Source organism: Canis lupus, chromosome 18 (genome assembly GCF_011100685.1).
Source record: "Canis lupus familiaris isolate Mischka breed German Shepherd chromosome 18, alternate assembly UU_Cfam_GSD_1.0, whole genome shotgun sequence".
NCBI lineage: Eukaryota > Metazoa > Chordata > Mammalia > Carnivora > Canidae > Canis > Canis lupus.
Window position 1 is genome coordinate 33,482,136 of NC_049239.1, and position 25,973 is coordinate 33,508,108.

Here is a 25,973-nt window from a genome sequence, read left to right on the forward strand (position 1 = left end):
CAAAGAGAGAGGCCTGGCGCAGTCCTCCCCTCTCAGCCCTCGGGAGGACAGCCCGGCCAGCACCTTGACTGCAGACTTCTGGTCTCCAGACCCGTGAGACAGTTAATTTCTGTCTTTTAAGCCACCCGGTTGGTGGCACTCTGTTATGGTGGCCCTAGCAAGGAACGTGGCCACTTGATGATCACCCCTGTCCACCTCAGCTCCTGGCACTCGCCGATGGGATTTTCATGCCTATAGATCTGCTTCTCCTACAAGGTCCTGTGAGTGGGATCATGCAGGACATAGCCTTGAGTCTAGCTTTCTTGGTTCAGGACAATGCTTCTGAGATGCGCCCGTGGTCCTTCCCCACCCTCCCACCCCATTCCTTTTTATCGCTGAGGAATATTCCATTTTGTGGATATACCACAGTTCATCTATCCAGGCTCTAGTGGAAAGAGATTCGGGTTATTTCCACAGTTTGGTTGTTGCAACAAAAGCCCCCATAAATGTTCACAATGTACATTTTTTTTGTTCCACACGTGAATGTAAGTTTTCGTTTCTCTTGGATAAACACCTAGGGATGGAACCTCTTAGTCCTACGATACATATCTGTTGGCATTTGTAAGAAGCTACCAAATTGTTTCCCAAGTGGCTGTTCCATTTTTGCCATCTTGCTGGCCACGTGTGAACATCTTAGTTTCTTGCGATCTCTTCGCTGAACTTGGTGCTGTCCGTTGTTTTGTTTTTGCCAACCTAGTAGGTATGTACAGGTATCTCATTGTGGTTTTATGTACACTTCCCTAACCTCTCAAGACGTTGTGCATGTTTTTCTGTGGTTATCTGCCATCGGTATAATTTTTTTTCTGTGAAGTCATCTATTTTTAAAAGTTTTTGCCATTTTTAATGGGTTGTTTTCCTAATGTTGAGTTTGAAAGGATAAAAAAGCCCTCTATCAAGCATGTGTTTTGCAAATATTTTCTACCACAGTACACACTGTCTTAATTTTCTTAATAGTATCTTTTGAAGAGTACAAGGTTTTAATTTTGTATTTTTTAATCTATTTTTTTGTTGATAGATCTTGCTTGGTATTGCATCAAAATCTTTGCCTAACCCAAGGTCACCAAGATTTTCAGAACACATGCTTTTCATCTGACTGAGCAGCTGATTCTGACCCTGGACAAGTCATTGTGCTCCTCAGCCTTCGTTTACCCCTCTGTGAAACGTGGGGATTGAAGGGACAAGTATTTTTTTCACTTTCTGAAAGTGAGGGAGCTGAGACTAGGCATGGGACCCTGGCATAGGAAATGGGTACAACGTTTCTGGGGGCCCTGGCTTTCTGGAGTCTCTTGAGCAGTGCTTCCCTGCCTTTCCTACACTAACCAATCACCCCAATCACCTATGTTCACCCCTTGTGAAAACATACATTCTGATTCGTGGGTCCGGGATAAGGCTGAGATTCTTTAGCTCTCACAAGTTCAGGTGCTGCATGCACTGCTGGTCCAGGGATCTCACGTCAAGTAGCAAAGCTCCAGAATCCTCTCCTGGGACAAGATGGGGAGTCCACCTTTGTCACTTAAGACTGAGGATTTCTACAGCTTGTTCCTTCCCAGGAAAGCAAAGTTCTTCCGTACCAGTGATTCTCTTTCCCTCCTTTCTATCTGTCCTGTTATCACCCCCCAGTTAACTGATGACCACACCAAGGCCCAGGTTTGAGCCAAATTCACTAGAATGCAGCAGAATCAGGTGGAGAAGGAGGGTGCCACCAGCTGAGGACTAGCAGCATTGTGAGCCATACGATAAAGTCTGTGTTATACTTAGAACTTGTTCTGTTGCATCAGAAACTCAAACTGGCTTAAGAAAGAGGCAGACGTTTTTTGGCTCAAGCAACCGAAAAGTCTGAGGTTGTGCTGGCTGCAGGTGCAGTGAGAGCCAGGTGTGCGAATGCTATCATAAGCAGTGTGGCTCTCTAAAGCTTTGATTCCATCCTCCTCTGAATTGGTTTCACTCCCAATGGGCACATACCTCATGTGTCATCATAAGATCACTAGCTGGCTTCTGTTCCATCAGCTTAGCACGACCAGCAGAGAGGTGGTTCCTTCCCCAGTAGTTTCAGTAAAAGCCCTACATTTGAGTTTAAATGGTTTAGCACAGACCACATGCCTGTTGGTCCATGTAACAGTGACGGTAGCCAGCAGGACTATGGGGTACGACAATGTGGAGGTCCAGGCCTAAAGGGGTGAAGTGTGGGGGTGAAGTCAGCTTTCCCTGAACCACATAGACGTAAAAGATGGAAAGAATGGTCCCCCAAAGAAAAGGGAATGTTGTTTTGTTGGATGGCCAAACAACAGTGTCCACAACAGTCACTGTGAATTCATATGCATGGAAGTCTATGGGTTTAAAAAAATTGTTTTTCTGTCTCTCTCAGGGGGAAGAGGAAACAAGGACCTGTAACTCTGGCCCCTCAGGAAACACTCTCATTGTGCCTTGGGTGCCATGACTCCTCTTTAGCACTCAGCGTACATCAACTTCTTGAACTCCCTCCCCGCACCTCCAACACCCAAGATTTTCACGTTACCTTTCCCAGTCTGATCAATGTATTGCAATGCTAAAAATTTATATTCCTGCCCTCCTAGAGGGTTTTTTTTTTTTTTTTACTTGAAATGAGGATTATCACAGAGGGTAATGCTCAGCACAAAGTGTGCACTAAAGATGGAATTTCAGGCTTGAGGGACTTGATTCTCCTAGGAGGACAGGAAAGGATTATCCTTCTTGGTCTTATCAGATTATCCAACTGGTTGTGCTGTCCCACAAAGTCGGCCCAGTTCATAGCCTTCTGGCCCTAGAGCAATCCCCTCTGTCTGGAGGTGGCAGTGGAAACAGGTGGAGTCACAGCTGGGCTGATTAAAGGCGATGTCAGGACTGTCTGGGGAGGAACCTCTAAACAGGAGTGCAGGTGGCGAGCCTTGCCTAATTATCAATGTGACAAGCCTGTAAACTGAGACCTCAGGAGGGGAACATTCTTGCTTTGTCTCTGGCAGACAGAAGAGGCTGGTTGGGGCTTGATAGCCATCAACTGCAGTCTTTCAGGTGTTTAGAAACACCCTCCCTCCAACCAACCGTCAGTCTGCAGGCAGGCCCACACGACTCCCCAGCTGGAGGAGGATGGCTCTGGCTACAAAAGAACCGGTTCTGGCCAGGGACGGGGACTGTTTTTGTGTGTGGGATCCGGTTGACGTGCTGTAATGTCAGGTTAGGCTGATTGGGTATTTTACCGAATGACACAAATTCCACTTTCGGTAACAGTACCCCAATGTCAATAATGAAGGTAAATAGATTGTCTTAGGAAATGAGAAAATAGGTGCACGGTGTCCCAGCCTCCCCGCTCCCTGAGTGTGTGAGCTAGGAGACCACGCTTGGCACCCATCCGTAGGCACCTCGCCCTCCCTCCCCGGCGCACACAATGACCCCCTTATGTGCTACCCGCCAGCCTCCCATGGGCAGGGCGCTCGGTGTGTGGGGAGTTTGTACAGTACTACTGTACGTGGTAATAATTAACTTGAAATGGCATTTAAGACCATGAGATGTGGTGTGTGCCGCTCTACCCTTCATCCCTCCAGCAAACAGAATGTACTGACTCTAAACAGGTAGGACCAGTTGCTCCCAGGCCCTCAAAGACACAGTGTTCTGCTAGGGAAGGAGCTGAGCATAATGGGCCCATTGAGTCTGGAGGCAGGCACTTTCCTCTCTCGGCCGCACGGACCCAGGGGTCGGGACTCGACCCCAGGGGCTGGTGGGTAGGTTCGGGTTTCTAAGTGGGCCTTGTTCACTCACTGGAAGAGAAAACTCCAAAGCTGAGCATGAAACTCTGGGCACTGAGCAGAAAGCTTCAGTTTCCCCCGTAGAAGTCAGGGGCTGAACTATCCCTCTGAGTGGCTTCATCCTTAAAACAAGGCTTTGTCCCCTTAGGGCCCTTTGTATAATGACTAGTAAGGTGGGCGGAAGTCAAGCTTTCAGAGTAGCTGGGGTTGGGGTGGAGTAAAGGCACAGAGCAATTAGGTAGTTCACTCAAAACACGCAGCCAGCTGGAGTTAGAACCACCCAGGTGCCCCTACACAGGTCTCCTAGTTTTCATGTTTTGGCCTCATTGGAAGCAAAGGGACAACTGCCTTTTCTTGGGTCATTTGATTCCAAGCAAGGCTCTTCGTGCTAGGAGTCCAAGGGTCACCTGGACCTACCTTGTGCGCTACTACTTACCCAGTAGGAGAGAAGAAGCAAACAGAGTAAGAGAAAGCAGGTTCCAGTCCAGCTCTGGGACCCACAGCTGTGCGACAGTGGGTGGAGCCCTTCACATCATTGGACCTTGGCTTCCTCATCTGCAAAGAGAGGGAGCCGGGACAAGTGTCCTCCCGAGTGGCTCCAACCACCCATGTTCAGTGGGTAGACTGCTGCATGGGCAGGTGCCACGAGCAGGTTCCCCTCCTACCAGGAACACCAGGGAAAGCACGGGGTGGTGGCGGGAGCTGTGGCAGGAAGATGCTGGAAGGGAAAAGAAAACCCCACAAAGCACACCAGTAATTTGGAGCTTCGGCCTTCCTTCCAGGGACTAATAGGAGCCCTCTTGAAAAATGATAAAGTGCTAATTAGGATCTTAGAGTTTGTTTTATTAAATTTTTTCATTTTCGGGTCCTGGGTCTTCAAATGTAATGACCTGGCCAAGGTCACAGAGAAAAGGGGCAGCAGATCTCCTGCTTCTTGTCTGCTGCTCTTTCTAGGTGCTCAGTAGCTGGTGACGAGACCAGCCCCCAATGGGCAGCGGCAACGGTCAGAAACAGATTCCTGGGGACATTGTCATGGTTAGGCCGTGACCTCAGTCGTTGAGCTCAGACCCTGTGCTATGCCCATTACTTACATCAGTGTCATTTTTTTTTTTAATTTAAAAGCTGATGACAAGTATGCCTGAAACTAATATAATGTTATCTGCTGATTAATGTCTCAGTTTTTTAAATAAATATTTTATTTATTTTTGTGCACACCTCTGAGAGAGAGAGAGAGAGCACAAGCAGGGGGAGGGCCAAGCAGAATCCTCACTGAGTGGGGGGCCAAATGCAGGACTCGATCCCAGGACCCCAGGATCACACCCTGAACCAAAGGCAGATGCTCAACTGCTGAACCACCCAGGTGCCCCTATAATGATGGATTTTAAAAAATGACTCCAGCATTCCTGACTAGAGAACAGTTGGAGAACAGGGCACCTCCTTATGGGCTGTGTGGTCTTTTCTTGATTCCCTGGGGCGAGTCCTGGAGACAGAGACCTAGTCATCCTTCTTTCAGCCCCCAAAAAGGGCTTCTTCTCCCTCCACCGTATTACTGGGATTCTAATACCCTGTTCCCATCCAGAGTGAGAGTTTATCTGGAATCCTCCAAAGAGAAAGAAAGCAGCGTGGTCCCTTTCTGCCGAGGCAGACAGGACGTTCGCCCCAAGGTCGACCGTGTTTCTGTGTCTTTGTGTGACCCTTGAGTGGGGAGAGGTGGGCAGATGGAGAAACTGAATTAATCACTTTCAAAAACAACCCAGAGCAACTTGAAATGCTTATCTCTGCCTCTCACTGCAGAGACTCATTCCTGACATAATCCTCGAGAGTGGCAATGAAGAAGGGTGCCTATTTTCTAACTGGATAGTCCAAATCCAGTGCCAGCAGTGTCGGCCACTGGCCTTCCCTCCCAGAACCCTAGGCAGAGGCAGAGAGAGAGAACGGGGTGCCTGGTGTGTCACCAGATGCCTGCTTCACTCTGGGGGATCATGACATCCGGCCATAGATATGCCCCCGATGACATTCAATTCTAGGAAAAAAGTTCAGCTTTGCCGAAGTAGAACTAGCAGACCTCAAGGGAGAAATGTACCCAGAGCCGTGCGGCCCCTGGGACAGGCCTGCGCTGGAATCATTTGTCTGTGACCATGAAGATGACCAGGCCTTGCAAGCCCAAGTTCACAGGACACAGCCTATGAGGGTTTTGATTTGCCTTCAACAGACGGCGCCCGCACCAACCACCGCAGCGGGAAGGCCAATCAAGCTGTGTCCCCTGTCACTCTCCCTAGTACTTCTGACCACAACAGCTAGTAACCACTTCCTTGCACAATTATTTGTTACCAGCAGCTGCCTCTCCCAGCCTGGCAGCTCCCCAGAGGACACTGAGTGTCTAACAGATGCATCGACACCTAGTACAACGCCGGTGCGCAGTAGGCATTCAGCAAATCCTTGTGCAAGGAAGAGCTATGTAGAGAGCATTACATCAAAAAAATCTATAGGATGAGGGTGCCCGGGTGGCTCAGTCGGTTAAGCGCCTGCCTTTGGCTCGGGTCATGATCCCGGGGTCAAGGGATGGAGCCCTGCCTCAGGCTCCTGGCCCTCCCTATGCCTCTGCGCCCCCCCCCCCTACTCGGGCTCTCTCTCTCACTCTGTCTCTATCTCAAATAAATAAAATCGTTTTAAAAATCTATAGGACAGTGTTAGAAATTGAAGTGATCTTACACGTTTATTTCAAACCCAAAAAGTGAGGCCAGGAGTGATAACGTGACTTGCTCGCAGTCACCTGGCTGGGTAATCAGAGGGCCGGAGCTAGAAGCCAAGACCACCTGCTTCAATCTGCTCATCCAGGGGATTTCCTTTAATGACTGCTCTTAACTAAAAGTTATGTGAAATACTAGCTCTTGTGTGGAGGGTCCCAATCCACCCGCCTCCAAACACAGCTGGGGTCTCTACACTTCTCTGCATCCCTAGTACCATTACTCTAGGACAAACCACCAGCCTCTCCTGCCTGGAATTGGATAATCTCTTTATTGTCACTTGCCCTGTCCCCATCCTCCTGCCACCATGCGCTGGAGGGGCCCTTTATTCATGTGCATCTTGGCACGTCATCCCCCTGCTTCAACCGCACCATGTCGCATGTCCTGACTGCAAGCGCAGTCACCTCTTACAAGGCCTACAAGCCCTGCATCGTCTGCCCCTCCCTCGCCTCCCTTGCTCCTAGGTAGAGAAAAGCTGGCCTTTTGCTTCTGTCGCTCAGACATCTCAAGTTTGCAGCTCTTCGTGCTCAGAATGCTTCCTGGCAGGTCTGCTCGTCAATCTTCTCACAGAGTGTCATCTCTGACCACTGTGTATAAAGTACGTGCCTCCCACGTCCCCCAAGCCGCTATCTATCCCATGAGTTCATTTTGGGAGTTCCACGGCACGTTTCGCTCTCTGAAATGGCCTCCTTCCCTTTTCACATATGCATCCAGTTAGCCAACACAGAGCATGTCATTAGTTTCAGATGTAGTTTATTCATCAGTCTTTTTTTTCTAAAGATTTTATGTATTTATTCATGAGAGACACAGAGAGAGAGAGAGAGAAAGAGAGAGAAAGAGAGAGGCAGAGACACAGGCAGAGGGAAAAGCAGGCTCCATGCAGGGAGCCCGACGTGGGACTTGATCCTGGGACCCTGGGATCACGCCCTGAGCTGAAGGCAGACCCTCAACCGCTGAGCCACCCAGGCGTCCCAATTCATCAGTCTTATATAACACCCAGTCCTCCTTCATGCCCATCACTCAATCACCCTCCCCCCCCAACCTGCCCCTCAACAACCCTCACTTTGTTTCTGACAGTTAAGAGTCTCTCATGGTTTGTCTCCCTCTCTGGTGACTTCCCATTCAGTTTTTCTTCCCTTCCCTTATGATCCTCTGCACTATTTCTTATATTCCTCATATGAGTGAAACTATATGATAATTGCCTTTCTCTGTTTGACTGATTTCACTCAGCTTTTTTCCTTTGTTTTCTCATATGTTATTTGCCAAGCCATACCCCAAGGTAAGCCCCATGGGAGTGGGAACGTGGTCTTGTACACCCCTGTATGTCCAGCACCTAGGTCAGCACCCGTATACATTCACTGCATTTGTTGAATGAATTAGTGTCTGCAACCAAAGTGGTTTAATTGGAGGCACTATCACGGATTTATTTTTGAAGGTTGTGGTGAAGAATCAACTCATAAAATCCAAAGTGTTCGCTTGGAAAGGGAAGACACTGGGTGGGTAAAACATTCCCACAATTGGCCAGCATTAGAATCACCAGGAGGGCTGGTAAAAATAGAGCTTCCTGGGGTCCACCCAGCAGCTCCCCGTGGAGGAGGACACCCAGGCTGAGTCAGGAAGCTGTTGGCTACTGACAGGAAGTGGACCCGATTGGAAAACCACGATAGGATCGTGGGCGATAGGATCCAGAGCCAAGTACGTGTTCTTAGCTTTGACCTTGTACCTGCACTTCTGGGAAATAATCCTAAACACAGAAACAACTTTGTGTACAAAGATATTTATCTCAGCTTGTTTATAAAAGTGAAAATTTTACAACAACGTAAGTATTCCAAAGTAGGGGAGGTGATTAAGGAACCCATGATAGAGCCACATGATGGACATTAAAACGAATACTTATGATCATGTTTCTACATAAAAGGGATTCTTGCCTTTGCTCTAGTCTGAATGCTTGTGTCTGTTGGTACCCAACCTCAGGAGCTTCCTGGGAGAAATTTGAAACTGTCTCTTGTATACGGAGCTCGGGGAGAGATGGAAGAAAGAGGCAGACACTCCAAATTGGTAGGCGGCAGGTGTGATATGCAAGGGAACTTAGGGTGGAGGCTTGTCTTGGGTGGCTACGAGACGAGTAGCTCTCCGCACCTACCTCACAGAACCGTAAAAGTTTATGCAGAGGCCTTAACAGGATTCCATCTTGCACACAGTTCAGATGGTCTCAACAACACATCACTATATCTCAAGGCTGTGTCCTTGAAACAGCTCCTAGTGTGGGACCGTTGGGCAGAACATATATTCCAAGTACAGGGAAGGGGATAAGAAGCCTCTGATTGCTCCGGTCCCACTCACACAGGTCTACCTGTGGTCACCTCCTCTCCGTGACCTCCTCCAACAGTGTCCCAGCTCCAAAGTCATACATTGAAATCCTAACCCCAGTGTGGTGGTATCAGGAGGCGCAGACTCAGGGAGGTGCAGACTCAGGGAGGTGCTTGGTTCATGAGGGCAGAGCCCTCGTGAATGGGATCAGTGTGTTTATAGAGGAAACCCCAGAGGGCTAGCTCTCTCCTTCTACCACAGGAGGATACAGTAAGTTGGTAGGCCACAACCCTGAAGAGGGTTCTCACCAGAAATCCAACCGTGCCGGCACCCCGACCTTGGACTTCCAGCCTTCAGAACAATAAATTCCTGCTATTTAGAAGCTATCCAGTCAGTTCTATTTTGTTACAGCAACCTGAGTGGACTAAGACAGCTTCCTGTGAGAATGTAAAATTGATCATTTGCTATGATAGCACAACACGTACTGGCAGCTGACTACCTAGGTTCCAGTTCCAGCTGTGACCCACCAGGTGTGATCCCGGGAAAGCTACTAAGCCTCTGTGTTACGGTTTTCTCTTCTTAAAATGGAGATCAATAATAACACACATGGTAGGCCCTCAATAAATATTATATATATATGGGGGGAATACCGAAAGGGATTATATTAAAATGCCTGCAGGTCCTATGCTGGCCTTGGTAGATATGAGTGATTTTTCTTTTCTCCGCTTTCCAGAAGGTGGTTCTATGATTTCTATAACTGATCAAACATCATTGCAGTCAATCTCCAGTGCAATGCAAAACCGAGCATTTTCATCGAGGCATACGGAGCACCACTGTAAGCATGGGGGTAGAGGGCAGGAGTGGAAAGAAAGCAAATGCACCAAGGAATCTTTTCAAATGTAAATCTTTTCAAATGTCTTATATTCCAATATAAGATACAAGTGAATAAAGATGGTAGCAGTCGCTCATACAACACCTATTTGCCCAAGCTTGTCCAGCTGCCCTATGGCCAAGCTGCATTTAGGCCCCAGACAGTCCAAGCTCCAGAGTACATGCTCCTCACTCTGAGCCACACTGTTCCTTTAAAAAAAGAAGGACTTACAAAAAAGATGCTTTCACATCTCCTGTTCTCTTTCCTCATAGGTCAATCCTACAGGGTGGGTTTCAGCTATTCACATATTCATTGCATAAATATTTATTGAATGTCTGCTTGCAGGAGAACAGCTCTCCCTGGTGCCCAGGCAGCTTTGCATGTATTTACACAGCCCATGCAGGTTCATGCCCCAGTTGCAGCTTGTCTGGGTCTTGACAGGAGGCCTTGTGGTCCTCCCGGAACCCAAGAGCATATGAGGCTTTCAAAGAGCTGCTCAGAGGCTGTCTCCCCTCCCCTTTCTCTCTCCTATGGGAGGCTATCGTGAGACCATTTCTGACCACCTCTTGGGTTCTGATGACTCTTAGGGCTTCCTGCTATAGCCTCTTCAGAATAGAGCTGCAGAATATAAAACCACTTGGGGGCAGTCTAGAATCCAGTCCTCAGCAATGGCATATCCCAGAGTTCACATTCTATTCATCAGTCCTCTTTGGTCTATAGGGATGAGAATCATGGAAGACTGGCTCCATTGGCTTTCTTCTTTGTTGTGTAAACCTAAAAGTGGCTCGGTGTTACCTTTACCAGTCAAGCGACTCAGGCTGTGACTCAGCCTTACCTTATCAGGTAAGATGCATCTGTGGATAAAGCTCTTATGGAGCTTATATTTTAGAGGAGTGACCGACCACAAAGATGGGCGGAGTAAATAGGTGAAGCCTTTCTTTTTTTTTTTTTTTTAATTTATTTTTTATTGGTGTTCAATTTACTAACATACAGAATAACCCCCAGTGCCCGTCACCCATTCACTCCCACCCCCCGCCCTCCTCCCCTTCTACCACCCCTAGTTCGTTTCCCAGAGTTAGGCAGTCTTTACGTTCTGTCTCCCTTTCTGATATTTCCCACACATTTCTTCTCCCTTCTCTTATATTCCCTTTCACTATTATTTATATTCCCCAAATGAATGAGAACATATAATGTTTGTCCTTCTCCGAAGATAAGAAGCTTTTGCACAGCAAAGGATACAGTCAACAAAACTCAAAGACAGCCTACAGAATGGGAGAAGATATTTGCAAATGACATATCAGATAAAGGGCTAGTTTCCAAGATCTATAAAGAACTTATTAAACTCAACACCAAAGAAACAAACAATCCAATCATGAAATGGGCAAAAGACACGAACAGAAATCTCACAGAGGAAGACATAGACATGGCCAACATGCATATGAGAAAATGCTCTGCATCACTTGCCATCAGGGAAATACAGATCAAAACCACAATGAGATACCACCTCACACCAGTGAGAATGGGGAAAATTAACAAGGCAGGAAACAACAAATGTTGGAGAGGATGCGGAGAAAAGGGAACCCCGATGTTTATAGCAGCAATGAAGCCTTTCTTATAAGAGAAGGTGGTAGAGATTGTAGAAAACAGTAAAAGGAAAGGGTTAAGCTAAGGAGGCAGATGGCTGCATAAAACAGGGCGCAAAGTACTCCTCATACTCTTCGTCAAGAACAGGAGATCTGAGGAGACTTGACGAGGTTGAGAAGATTAGCCAGAGGGAAGAGCTGGAGCAACATGCCTGGAATGTTCAAGAAAGGGCGGGGGGTGACGCTGGCTAGAGTGTTGTGAGGCAAGGTGGGCATAGTGGAGGCAAGGAATGAATCACGAGGCAGCCATGGGTCAGGTCTGTTGTGGCCTTGTGAACTATTTTAAGACTTCGACTTTTCACCAACAGATGGGGGAACCATGGCAGAGTTTGTGTTCTTAATCTTTTCGTTGTAAAATAAAATATACAGCATCCCACACCAAACAAATGTATAGCTTGGTGAATTATCATGAGGTCTAGACTCTTTTAACCACCTTCCAGGTCAAGAAGGATACCTGCCAGTCTCCTCAGAAATGCTTCCACGGGCTCAGTCCCAATCAGCATTCCCTGCCTCTGCACAAATGTAACACCCTTTGGCTTTTCTGTTGGTTAGTTGCTGGGTTTCTCTATGTTTACACCTCATTCTGTTAGTTTAATCCTAACGTGTTTCTCTATGTTTGCATCTCATCACCTTACTTTAATCCTAACGTGTCTCTTAAGTCACTTTTAGCCTGCGGGTCCTCCTCAGCCTTTTCTTTCTCTTATAGTTTACGTGTTGGAGTTCTAGGTCAGTTGGACCTATAGTTTTCCCCTCTGCTGGATTTTGTTAACCATTGCATGATTTTGAGCAGAGGAAGGGCATGATCTGACCTAGATTTTAAAAGGCTTACACTGCCTATTGTGTCTAAATTGTAGGAGGACAAGCATAAAGCAAAGAGATCTCTTAGGGGCTACTGCAGAAGCTCATGAGAGACAATGTGGCTTAGACCTGGCAGGAGAACTGGAAGAGGCAATAGGTAGTTGGATTCAGATTCTGTTTCGAAGATACATGAGCCAACAGGATTTCCTTATATGCTCGACATGGATTGTGCAAGAAAGTAAGGAGTCAAGAATGATTTTTTTTAAACTGCTTTATTGAGATAGTCACATACTATAGTATGGAACTTACCCATCTAAAGTGTAGTGGCTTTTAGCATATTCAAAGAGCTGTGCAACCATCACAGTAATCTAATTTTAGAACATTTCCATCAAAAGAAACTGCATGCCCAGAAGTAATCAGTCCCATTCCTACCTGGCAGTCCTTTCCCTTCCAGACTCTGGCAACCACTAATCTATTTTATGACTCTACGGTTTGCCTATTCTGGACATTCCATATGAACAGAATCATATAAAATGTAGTATTTCATGACTGACTCCTTCAATTAACATCATGTTTCCAAGGTTCATTCAAGTTGTAGGAAACATCAGTACTTTATTCCTTTTTGTTGTTGAACCATATTCCAGTGTATGGATATGTCATATTTTGCTCATCTATTCATCTGTTGATGGAGATTTGGGTTGTTTCCACTTTAGGCTATGAAAAATGCTGATATGAACATTTGCATACAGTTTTTCTTTGGACATATGTTTTCAATTTTCTTGGTTATGGATCTTCAAGTATCATATGGTAGGATTGTACAGTAACTCTATGTTCAATCTATTGAGGAAGTGCCAAACTGTTTTCCACAGTGGGTGCATCGTTTTACATTCCTACCTGTAATGTATATGGATTCCAATATCTCCACATCCCCACCGACACTTATTACTATTTGTCTCTTCGATTATAGCTATCCTAGTGGATATGAGGGGCATCTCATTCCAACTTCTATTTGAACTTCCCTAATGATTCATGATGTTGAGCATTCTTTCATGTGTTCATTAGCCATTGGTTTATCTCCTTTAGAGAGATGTCTATCCAAACTCTTTGTCCATTTCTTAATTGAGTTATTTACCTTGTTATTTACCTTTTTATCATTGAGTTGTAGTTCTTTATATATTCAGGTACATGTCCCTTGTCAGCTGTATGTTTTATAAACATTTTCTCTCCTTCTGTGGGTTGTCTTTTCACTTTCGTGGCCTATGAAGCAAAAAGAGTTTTTAGTTAGGATGAAGTCCAATTTCTCCATTTTGCTGTTGTTATTGCTTGTGCTTTTGGTGTTAAGAAACTGCCATTTAACCCAAGTTCATGAAGATTTACTTCTAAGTATTTATCTCAGAGTTGTATAGTTTTTGAGACCTGTAGTTTAGACTTTGTATGTTTAGGTCTATGATCCACTTTCAGTTGATTTTTGTGTAAGGTGAAAGGTAAGAATCCATTTGGACCATTGATTTTTCAATCTTTGGCAAGGGGATATCCAATTGTTCTAGGACTATTTGTTGAAAAGACTATTCTTTCTTTCTTTCTTTTTTTCTTAAGATTTTATTTATTCATTTTACGGAGAGAGAACACAAGCAGAGGGAGAAGCAGGACCCCATTGAGCAGGGAGCTCAACTCAACACAGGGCTTGATCCCAGCACCCCAGGATCACGACCCAAGCTGAAGGCAACTGTCTAACCAACTGAGCCACCCAGGCACTGCAAGACTATTCTTTCTTAATTGATTTGTCTTCATCCTTGTTGGAAATAAATTGACTGTAAATGTCAAGTTCTATTTCTAGACCCTCAATTCCATTCCATTGATTTATGTATCTATCATTATGCCAATACCACATGGGCTTGATTACTATAGTTTCTAGTAAGTTTGGAAATTGGGCAGAGTGTGTTCTTTTACAAGATTGTCCTGGCTATTCTGAATCTCCTCTTTCATTCCTGACTTTAATGATTTGAGTCTTTCCTCACTTTTCTTCTTGATCATTGGAGGTAGAGGTGTGTCAATTTTGTCTGTTTTTTCAAAGAAACAACTTTTGAGTTTGTTGATTTTCTCTAAGTTGAAGGAAATGGATAAATTCCTCAAAAGATACAAACTATCATAGATTACTTAAGAAGAAACATTTTATCTGCATAGGGATATACCTAGAAGACTCTGAATTCATTGTTAAAGCCTTTCCCAAAGAAATTCCAAGATCAGATGGGTTTATTGGTAAAATCTCCTAAACACTTAAAGAAGAAATGAAACCATTTTTTAAATGAATGTTTTCAGAAAATAGAAGAAGAAGGAACATGTCTGAAGTTATTTATGAAGGCCAGAATTACCCAGGTAACCAAAACCAGGAAGACAAAATTATAAGAAAAGAAAATTACAGACCAAAGGAACACAACAATCCTCAGTAAAATTTTAGCAAGTCATATCCAGAATATATAAAAAGATATTAAATACATCATTACCAAGTTAGATTTATCTCAGATATGCAAGCTTGGCTCAAAACTCTCTTTTTTGGAATCAAGTAATCAATTAACAAACTAAAAATAAGAAATCATATGATCATTTAGATCAATGTAGAAAAATAATGTCCTAAAATTATTTTTAAAAGGTTCAGAAAACTAAGAACAGAAGGAAACTTCAACTACTGAGTACCTACAGACAGTACCATACTTAATGTTTGATGTTCAATGATTAAGGGTTTGTGTAAAATTGTTTTCATTTCTTCTTTAAATATTAGAGTTCACCAGGAAAACCATCTGAGCATGAAGCTTGGTGGAGAGGGGAAGGCTTTTCATAAACAATTCAAGATTTTTAATAAATATAGAACTAAGGCAAGGATGTTTATTAACTTCTTTTACTTAACATTTTACTATGTTGGAGGCAGTGAAATAGGGCAATAAAAAAATTTATAAAAGACGTAACGATTGGAAAGAAACAAATAAAGCTATCTTTGTTTGCTAACAACATGATTGTGGACGTAGAAAAGCCTAAGGAATCTAACCAAAAAAACCAGTAAAACTGACGAGTGAGTTTAACAAGGTCATAAGATACAAGATCAACATATAAAACTCAATTTTATTTTTAAATACCGGCAAAGATCACCTGAAAATTAAAATGGAAGCCCAATCCTATTTACAGTAACATCAACAAACATGAAATACTTAGAACTCTACTGAAAAAAATATGTGCAAGATTTGTATGCTGCAAATTAACAAAACCCACCTCTGAGAGAAATTAAATAAGGTCTCAAATAAATACAGACCCTTCTCAGGCTCATGAATTGGAAGGCTCATTATGATGCCAACATCCATCCTAATTGATCTACAAGATACAGTGTAATCCCAATCAGAATCCCAGCAGGCTATTTTTATATAAAAAGTCTGATTCTAAATGTATATTAAGTAGCAAAGGATGTAGAATTGCTGAAACAATTTTAAAGAAAAGAACAAAACTGGAGGACTCACATTACTTAATTTTAAGGCTTTCTACCAAGCTATAGTAATTAAACAATGTGTTCCTGGCAAGGATAGGTATATGGAGAAAGGAACAGAATAGAGGGTCTAGAAATAGACTTATATATCCATGTAAAATTGATTTTTGGACAAACATGCCAAAGTTTGTGCAGAAGGAAGAGGCTTCTTAAATACACACTGAGGGAACTAATGGGCAGCCATATGCAAAAACATTGAACTTCTGCTTTTCCTTGTTCCATATACAAAAACTAATTATGAGTGTATCGTAGACAAAAGTCAGACTTAAAGCTATAACATTTTTAGAAGAAAGTATGTGATCTTTGTGATGTTGAGTTACACATAGATTTCTTAGATATAAGAAACACAAATCATAAAAAAATGGATAAATTGGGCTTCATCAAAATTAAAAATTTTTTTCTCTTTGAAAAGATAGTGTTAAACATATAAAAATGCAAGCCACAGTCAGGAAGGAATGTTTGCAAAGACCTGCAAATGTAAATGCTGTGTAAGCTTTATTCATAACTGTCAAAACCAGGAAACAATCCAAATGTCTATTAACTAATTAACAGATAAACAAATTGTAGTACATTCGTACACTTGAGCTCTGCTCGGCAATATAAAGGAACAAGCTGATGTTACACGTAACAACATGGATGAAGCTCAAAGGCACTGTGCTAAGAGAAGGACGCCATACATAAAAGGTTGTAGGCTAGCAGGAATCCATTTGTATGACATTCTGGAAGAGGCAAAAATATAGGGACAAATACCAGATCAGTAGTCATTAGAGGGGAATAGAGAGAAGGGATTTACCAGAGAGAGGCACAAAGGAACTTTTTGAGGCAATGGGTATGTTATATCTTTTTTATTTGGGTGGTGGTTACATGACTCTACACATTTGTCAAAAGTCATAAAAATGTGCACTTAAAAAGGATACATCTCACAGTAGGTAAATTATATCCCAACACATGTGACCACAGGAAAAATAAAGGGAATGATGAGTGGAATTGCAGATGTCAACAAGAGACAACTCTCTCAAGAAGCTTTCCTGAAAACAAGAGCCATGCACTGGGACATTTGCTGATAGGAGTAGAGTCAAAGCGAAACAAAGATTTTAAAATTTATTTTGCAATTATTTGTTGATGATGGAAGCACGAGCAGTGGGTTTGTTTGATGAAGAGAATAGCTCAGGAATGGGAGAAGACAATTATTGGATCAACGTCCCTGAATCAGTGAGAAAAGATGGGATGGGGAGCATAGTGGAGGACCTGGCTTTAGACTGGAGCACAGACAATTCTCAAATGGTGACAGGACAGAGGAGGGCACAATACAAGAGTCTAGTGCCAGCAGTTGGCAGATGCTGTGGTGGGAATCTGGAAGTTTTCTTCTGATGGCTTTAGTTCTGTCCATGAAGTAGAAGGCAAGGTCGACAGATGAGAGAGTTTACTCTTACTACTCGCTCACCTGAACCCGGCCACCTGTCTTCATCTCCACTAGACTATAAGCAGGAAAGGACCACATCGTGTGTATGATAATATGCGATACTTCAAGTTCAGCGGATGGATCGGGTCATTGGACCACTCAGTGTCAAGTAATTCCATTTTTTGTTGTTGATTTGTTTTCTAGCTGAACTGATCAGGAACTTTGGGATCAGATTTTTCCCCAAAACCCATTTTCCTCTTTATCAAGTATCCCCATTTCAGTAAATGCCATGATCATTGGAATTCTGTTTCCTCCCTTTACCCCCATCCCTCACTGCCTTCGTACTCTTCAGGCCATGAGCATGTCCCCTCTGTTGTTTCTTCAGGAACATCTCAAGGAACTGACCACTTCTCCTCATCTCCGTTTCCCATTGCCTTAATCCAGACCGTTGCACTGCCATCCTTCACCCGGAGGACTGCACAGCTTCCTAAATTTTCTCTTATTTAATCTGCCTACACCCACAGAATCTATTCTCCCTCACGGCATTCACAGTTCTGTCCCCCCCTGAATCGTGCCTACTTCTCAAACCTCATCTCAAGCCTCTTCCCGTACTTACTTCTGTCCAGTTGCACTGATTGTTTTCTCATGTCTTTGAACATCCCCTGCTCTTTCTGGCACAGAGTATTTTTCTCTGCCCTTCTGCCTGGAATGCTCTCTGTCAGCCTCTTGAATGGCTCGCCCTTTCTCATCTTTAAGATCTGCCTAGTTGTCACTTCCTCAGCGATGCCTTCCTTGACTACTTCATATACAGAAGGTCTCTCCCACCCAACTTCATCACCCTTATAATGCTCTAATCTCTTTTGTTCTGCTCCCATCTCCACAATCTCTTTTAGCATATTTCTCTGCTAGATGCAAACGGACAATAGCCTGATCATGTGTAAAAATAAAACTTTGGCTTACAAGCTGCAGCAACCTGCCCAGTAAACCAACCCCCTTACCTACAATAAACAAATGAGGAAGCCAACCTGTTTTAAGTCAGACTTGCAGGGAGCCAGATTGCTATCTCTGATGACAATCCAGGAAGCTGAACAGTAACTTCTGTGACAATTGGCCCCTAAATAGCCAAGACTTGATTAATTACTAAAAGCTTCCCTAATTTTTGTCTCTACTTCAACCTTGGAACTAATCAGAGGAAGCCTCATATGGACTCCCTAACCAATCTTATAGGATGTCCAGCTTCTAGATTGTGAGCCTACAGAGGAAATCTAAAAATCACTGGTTAGATGGTCAATCCTTCCTCAGCGTGGCTTTAAACTTATTCCTTGCTATCCACTCTTACACCCTCCATGCACACTTTTCTCAACCAAATCTTCCCCTGTGATAACATGATTCCCCTGCTATAGAACACGATTTGAAGTCCTTTCTTCTCTATGAAACTTTTTTGCTTAACCCCTTAGTAACTCTCCCTTCCCTGAATTCATAGAGCACATACCAACTTACTTGGCATTTAATTTCTTTCAGTTCAAGGGTGTCTATTTTCCTTGGATTGATGGTTATATTTTTTTTGTAGAGTTTCTGTGTCTAGCACATGCTATAATAATAAAGATAATTATGATAACAAATAACTCCAAAGGATATATTCTGCTACTATTCCTAATTTATAGATGAAGGAACTGAAGCACAGAGAGACCAATTCTCTTGCCTAAAGAAATGAATTGGTAAGAAGTAGAGTTGAGACTTCAATTCAGTTCTGCCCAACTTATACGGTATATGTCAGAGCTCTAGACCATGTGAACTACTTTTCTTATACCGTACACATGTTAGGTTATCAATAAATGGTTCTGAAAGTAAATAACCAAATGCAAAAGTTTCATAAACAGAAGAGAGAAGGGGGCCGAACTCTTTAGGATGGTTCCAAAAGGTTGAATGGAGCAAGGGACTTGGTGACCTACCCCAAAGTCTGCATTCTACCCCTAGCCCCTGCTGTGATCGGAGGGCAAGTGCTTTTGTCTCCAGAGCTTCTTCACTCATCTCCTGTTACCTTGTTCCTTCTACCTGCTTTGAAGCTGTTTCCCAAGACAGAACCAAAGAGTGGCTGTGGGATATCTGGTGATAAAAAATTAGAAGTTCTTTTCTTGGTGGTTACGTTAAAATGAACTCAACTATCCTTTTTGAGGTATAGTGCCGCCTGCCAAGGTGAGAGGCAACATCTAGCAAGCACCAAGAATGTCCTCTAGCAGACTGTGATAAGGAATCATGGGATAGTAATTCAGCAAAGACATAGACCTTCCCCATGCCTGCTGCATCAAAGCCAGGATTAACAACTGTGTCATGTGCTATAGAGTCCTATGTAATTTTGAATACACATTGAGTACAAGGGTTGGGAAAATTTTTTCGACCAGCTAAACAAGAGATGTTCCAATACTGCTGTACCTGCAAAGATGTCAAGAACCCATTCCAGAGGAGATCTGAAAGCACTTGCAAAAGCAGAGTTGGATTAAACAAATATAAAGGTAGTCTTGTTTAGGAATGCGTCTTTGAAGGGTAGCATCATACCTGTTCTGGAAGCGTGGGAAATTGTGATGTATGGCAAGTAGAATCCTTGTTTAGCTGCTGCAATGAAATCTGTGAGCTTACCAAAGCACCTGGCACTAGGAAAGTCCCCAGGGATGGCTAACTCCAGACAAATGCCCTTCCACACTCAGCCCTAAAATGGCAGCTGCAAGCCTTGCTTGATGTGGTGCTCTGAAGGAGCTGGAGGGATGTGTCATCACTGAATCACTGAGAACTATAGTCCCAGTGTGATCTCAACTATAACAATAGATATAAATATATAACATATATAACAAATACAGAGAGATGTGCATGTACTCACCGAATTGTTTAGGAAAACATTCCAGAATTCTAGCTACATTTAATTTTCCTTCTCCATACTTTTCTGGTTTTTAAATTTCTTCTATAATGAGCATCAATTACTTACATTAGGGAAAAAAAAAAACTTCCTTCTCATATTAAAATATATTGACACAGATATAGCAAATTCCTCCTGAGAGCAGCTTCTGAGAAATATTCTCTTATTCATAGGGTGTTTAAAGCTCGTAGATTAAAATTTTATTCTGAGAGAGACACAGTAAATTTGTTCATTTACTACCTGGCCAGCAGCTGCCAGTTTAAGACATGTTGGAGAGCTGACGATAGTTTTTTTTTTTTTTTATTAAAAAGGAGTACAAAGTTGCCATTTATGATTGGAAAACTTGTCATCAAGTTTTGCAAGGCAGATCAATATTTCCTACGTGTCTATGGCTTTCTCTGTATCTCTGTACAGTTGACAGTCTCTCTCTCTCTCTCTCTCTCTCTCTTTCTCTCTCTCTCCCTTTCTTTCTCTGTCTGTCTGTCTGTCTCTCTGGGCTGAGAGGGACCTGAAACTCCTCTGTACACATTTCACTATCAGCTCACCAAGATAGATGCAGGGATGATTACTTAAACAAAGGTGCCCTCCCCAGAAGCTGTCAGAAGCTCTCTGATCTTGGGAGGATGTTATTAGGAAGGGATTTTCATAGTAAGCAGGCCTGAACTCCCACAGTCCTATTGACATTATACACCAAAGGGTAAGTTAGCGAAAAAGAATTTCAATCAATGTCTGGGATAGGGTCAGGATTAGTTTAAGTGATAATTACTGAGGGTAAAAGGCAATGAGGAAGGCATTAGTTATCATTAAAATAGAGTTATAGGAATTTAGATTTTGAAAGTAAACTTGGAAACAATCCAATCCGAATCTTTTATTTACAAATGAATAAAGGGCAAAGCAAGCCCAAAGAAATTATATTTTAAATGAGGTCATACAACTGCTTTTTTGCAGAACTGGCCTGGTACCAAGGTTTCGAGTGTTGTGGTCTTTCAGGCACATAACACTGCTTCCTATTGCGAGTTAATATTTCTTATGAAAAAAAATTGACATCATAGATATAATTCTTAATGGTTTTTCTGTTGACATTAATTCATAGCCAATATTCACTGTTTTAGTCTTTTTAAAAACCCTATATTTATGTGGGAAAAAAAGCAATGGAAGATTAATGTTTATCATCTGAATTTCATTTAATTGCTATACCCTGTATAGTTTAGATCATAAGACCCCCATGGACCAAGGCACTCAATGTCTTTCAGGAGCAGAACACTCAGTTCATCATTTTGTTTTTACTGACTCATGAAGAACCCACTTGAAATTCAAATTTACAAACTGTTGTCATCACCAAAAACAGGCTTGAGATTAGAGTTTAAAGTTTGGGAAAAAGAGTGATGGTTTCATTTGGCAGGAGACAAAGAGATGTGAGGAAGAGAGATTTCTTGTTTTCTTTGGCAGAAATTAAGAGATGTCCTTTTTCGGAATCTAATGGCAATGAATTGAATTATCTCCTATGCTTTTGAGTCTCAGCTGTGGGAAATTCTTTTTTTATATAAATTTGTTTTTTATTGGTGTTCAACTTGCCAACATATAGAATATCACCCAGGGCTCATCCCATCAAGTGCCCCCCTCAGTGCCCATCACCCAGTCACCCCCACCCCCCGCCCACCTCCCCTTCTATCACCCCTAGTTCGTTTCCCAGAGTTAGGAATCTCTCATGTTCTGTCTCCCTTTCTGATATTTCCCACTCATTTTTTTCCCCTTTCCTGGGAAATTCTAATGAGAGAGAGAGAGAGAGAAGGAGGGAGGCAAAGTGTGCATGTGCACATACGGTGTAAGGGGTAGAGCTGGGGGCTTCAGATTTATTGTCTTCTCCTTTCCATCATGCCTCTTCTCTTTGGCATTACTGAGATCACATGCAAACCATATTTGGCAATTTTTCTTTTATTCTTTTGGTGGACTAGGAACAGAACAAGTTATTTCCGGTTGGTTTGGCTCTGAAAACCTAAATTGTCCTGGTAAGAAGCTTGGTGCAGTTCTTGGAATCCTAGGTACCAAAATAGCCACTTAACCCCTCTGCCATGCCCTTGTGGTTGCTGATAAGGTTTGGAAGAGTGAAGGAAGCGAGGAAGAACAACCTGATAGGAATAACCCCAGCTGTCTGGCTAATCTCACACCTCTGGGTCATATGAAAGCACACGCCTTCTTTGGAACCAAATGGTGTGTTGGGTTGCCAGAGTTAAAAAGTGCTTTCCCCCTTTGACTTGTTTGGACTCAAAGGTGTTCTTTGAACATCTTATGATGAGGAAAAGAAATACAGCCATTGGGCAGCCCGAGTGGCCCAGCAGTTTAGCGCCACTTTCAGCCCAGGACCTGATCCTGGAGACCCGGGATCGAGTCCCACGTCAGGCTCCCTGTGTGGAGCCTGCTTCTCCTTCTGCCTCTCTCTCTCTCTCTCTCTCTCTCTCTCATTAATAATAAATAAATAAAATCCTTTTAAAAAAATACAACCATCATTAGAGCCCAATATACACAAACAACTCCTTCTTTGCCAACCAGTGAGGAGCACACATGCAGCTCTCCTAGCTTAAGGGTATGCTCCTTATCTCTCTTCCAATCTAGGGGAACATGAAGGGTTAATTCCATCAGTAACATACAAAGTCAAGCCCCTGGGTCCGGGGGTGTCTGGGGACCAGGGCATTCTTAGAAATCAAATTCAAGAATCACAAAGAGTATTAGTTTGGGGGTGCCTGTGTGGCTCAGTGGTTAGCCATCTGCTTTGAGCTCAGGTCATGATCCCCAGGGTCCTGGGATCAAATCCTGCATCGGGCTCCCCGCATGGAGCCTGCTTCTCCTTCTGCCTGTGTCTCTGCCTCTCTCTGTGTGTGTCTCTCATGAATAAATAAATAAAATCTTAAAAAAGAAAAAGTATTAGTTTGGAAAGAGACCCAGTTGGGAACTGACTCTAATGAGAAAAAAAACTAGACTGAGGCTGCTGGTGGTGAATGGCCCACTTAAGGTCACTGGAGTTTTCAAGACAAATCATGATTTCAGCTGGACTCTTCAAGCTTCTGATTCAGTCCTCTAATGAGCACAACATAGAGATTTGGGGAAAATACTAAGAACACTTATGTAAAAACTCAGATATTTTCCTGACACCTCTGGGTTGACCAGAACTTAGTACTGCTGCCTTGACCTGTTAGTCAATAACCTTGAAGCATAGACATAAATCAAAACAACTCATGTGAATCAGTTTAACCTGAAGATATTAAAAAATCATCAGTGCACCTGGGTGGCTCAGTTGTTGAGTGTCTGCCTTTGGCTCGGGTTGCGATTCCAGGGTCCTGGGATTGAGTCCCACATCGGGCTCTCTGTGGAGAGCCTGCTTCTCCCTCTGCCTGTTCTCTGCCTCTCTCTATGTGTCTCTCATGAATAAATCTTTAAAAAAAAAAGTAGAGAAAAATCAAATGATTAAGCCTCTACCATAAGTTGCTTATCTGTGCTTTCCCTTAGAAAATGGCCTATCTTGGTTGGACAGGCTTCTCTTGGTGGAGAGCTCAGCAGAGCCGGTTGGATCAATTAGCTGTTAGGAAGAGCTCACATGGTCAACATTTTGGGGGCTGAGTTATAACTACCTGGGGGTAATTCTGTCTTCCAGCAGGCAGCACGAGAGATTATGTGTGTGGAGAAATGCTACACGGTGCATTTTTTTCCTCTCTGAGCCTCCTGATGTGCTAGTACATGTATGGACAGAGAGCAGCGCTTCGGCTGGACCATCCCCAGCAGCTAGCAGAGCGCACTCTCGGTGAACTTGCTGAGGGGATGAATAAGCCACTGATTTCACTGTACCCCACAACTGTGAGGCAAGGCACAGTAGAGGGTAAGGACACAGAACAGATTTAAAGGAAGATGATCTCTTTGGACCCAGAATGGAGATGAACTAAAAAAGGCTATTTAGGGACTAAGCACTAGTTCTGGCTCTTTGTGTAGAAATTCAGGTGGGCTTTTCTCCAAATTAACGCCTCTGACCTCATCTGTGGCCCCTCCAAGCCTTGCCTTCTCTCTGAAAAGTGGGATTAATATCCAATATCATGGGGTTGCTATAAGGATTAAGTGTGGGAACCTAGGCGAAGTGCTGAGAATGTCTTGGGTTAAAGCTACTATGAGTGCCTCCCATGGACTAAACATTATTCAAGGCACTTTGCATTTATTACTATCCATTATATTAACCCAACGAGTCAGATACTGTTATTATTCCCATACTGCAGATGAGAAAATTGAGGCTCAGACAGGATCCGCTCAAGGTCACACAGCTAGTAAATAGTGGAATCAGGATTGGAAGCCAAGCAATTAATTCAAGAGCATTAACCGCAGGGCTACACTGCTTCTCGCAAACAGGAGCATTTAGCACCGTGCCTGGCATATACCACATGTCGATTTATCATCGATCAATACATGCTGCTCGGGATCCCTGGGTGGCGCAGTGGTTTGGCGCCTGCCTTCGACCCAGGGCACGATCCTGGAGACCTGGGATCGAATCCCACTTCGGGCTCCCGGTGCATGGAGCTTGCTTCTCCCTCTGCCTGTGTCTCTGCCTCTCTCTCTCTCTCTGTGTGACTATCATAAATAAAAATAAAAATTAAATTAAAAAAAAAATAAAAAAAATAAAAAATACATGCTGCTCAATAAATACTGATGGATACAGCTATTTTTGTATTCAGTTAGCTGAATGATTTGCTTATTTACATTTTCTAACTGTGACTATAGTGTCATTGACAAATCCTGTATCTATTGTCTCCTTAGCTTTACTGCATCTATTATCCATTAATAATCCATATTATCCATTTTATCCAACAATAATATTATCCATTACTGCTTTTGGTAGAAAAAGCACTAGTCGTGCAAAGCAACTCTCACTCTTGATAATCACAGTGTAATCACACCGCATGTGATTATCTAAGACTTAACGCAAAAAAAAAAAAAAAAAAAAAAAGACTTAACGCATAGGAATTCAACTACGTATGCTTGGCAGGAAGGTTAAAATCCCACGTTAACACGGTAAAAGCAAATTCTGCATTTACAAGTTCTAGGATGTACTGTAAATTGCTGACCGCACGGTACATTTATACACAGACATTATACACAGACATTGTTTTTAAAACTGAGGACTCAGTACTTTGTGGGGACTGAAAGGTATTTTCAAGGGGAACCTTGAACAACTGGGACTCTCACCTTACATGCTCCCCTTGCAGCCTGACTTGTGTGCAAGGTGAGGGTCCCCTTGACCCACACACGCATCATATTGTCACCAGTGGAAATGAATGGGAGAGTGGGGAGAGCCAGTAGCCACTCCTGCTACTAGCGACAATGGCAAGGAGTCAGGGGATTGTTTAGCTCCATCTGTGTGCCAGGAGCCACCGTGAGCCCCGAGCACGGATAATCTCATTTGATGCCCACAGCAATCCCCTAAGCAGGTGTGATGGAGATGGTCCTGGGGCAGATAAAGAGCAAGGCCGAGAGGCTTTATCAAAAGTGTGTTACACAGCAGCCAGCACATACTTTCTGATTTTCATCAGAACCTTGCAAGAGAGGTTTTATCCTCCTTTCACAGGCAAGGAGCTAGAGGCCCACGGGGTTAGGCAGTTGGCCGAGGTCATGGAGCCGGCGAGTGACTGAGGCAGGCATCGCAGCCCCAAGTCTGTGCTCACTGCACCCCACAGCCCTCTCTCCAGGGAGGGGCCAGCTCCCAACCAGAAGAGGCCTTCACGTCTCCTTTTGGCTATTCCGAGGGCACGATGAGGCATTGGCCTTACTGGCCATCACGACGACCATTGGCTCTCCTGTTTGTCCCCTCACCTCTCTCTTAATTGCTGGGGATTTTATGAAGATCATCGTCAAGTTTATAAACTGCTTTGACCTCCTTGCAAACAAGATACAGAGTAAACTCCTGGCTGCCCGTGGCTTTGGCCCC

The 25,973-nt window shown here is 43.5% G+C and overlaps 1 long non-coding RNA gene across 3 annotated transcripts in view; it reads right to left on the reverse strand.

The window, feature by feature from the left end:
* Positions 1-25,973, reverse strand: part of LOC100683493 — a 31,564-nt gene that overhangs the window by 5,109 nt on the left and 482 nt on the right. The window contains exons 1-3 of one of the 3 annotated variants that reach the window (XR_005373366.1): positions 23,291-23,352; positions 13,311-13,423; positions 4,234-4,352 (exon numbers count right to left, since the gene is read on the reverse strand). This is a non-coding gene — a long non-coding RNA (uncharacterized LOC100683493). Of the gene's footprint in view, positions 1-4,233; positions 4,353-13,298; positions 13,424-23,290; positions 23,353-25,973 lie in introns of those variants that run through there. The other 2 variants (XR_005373367.1, XR_005373365.1) reach the window with 2 other exon arrangements.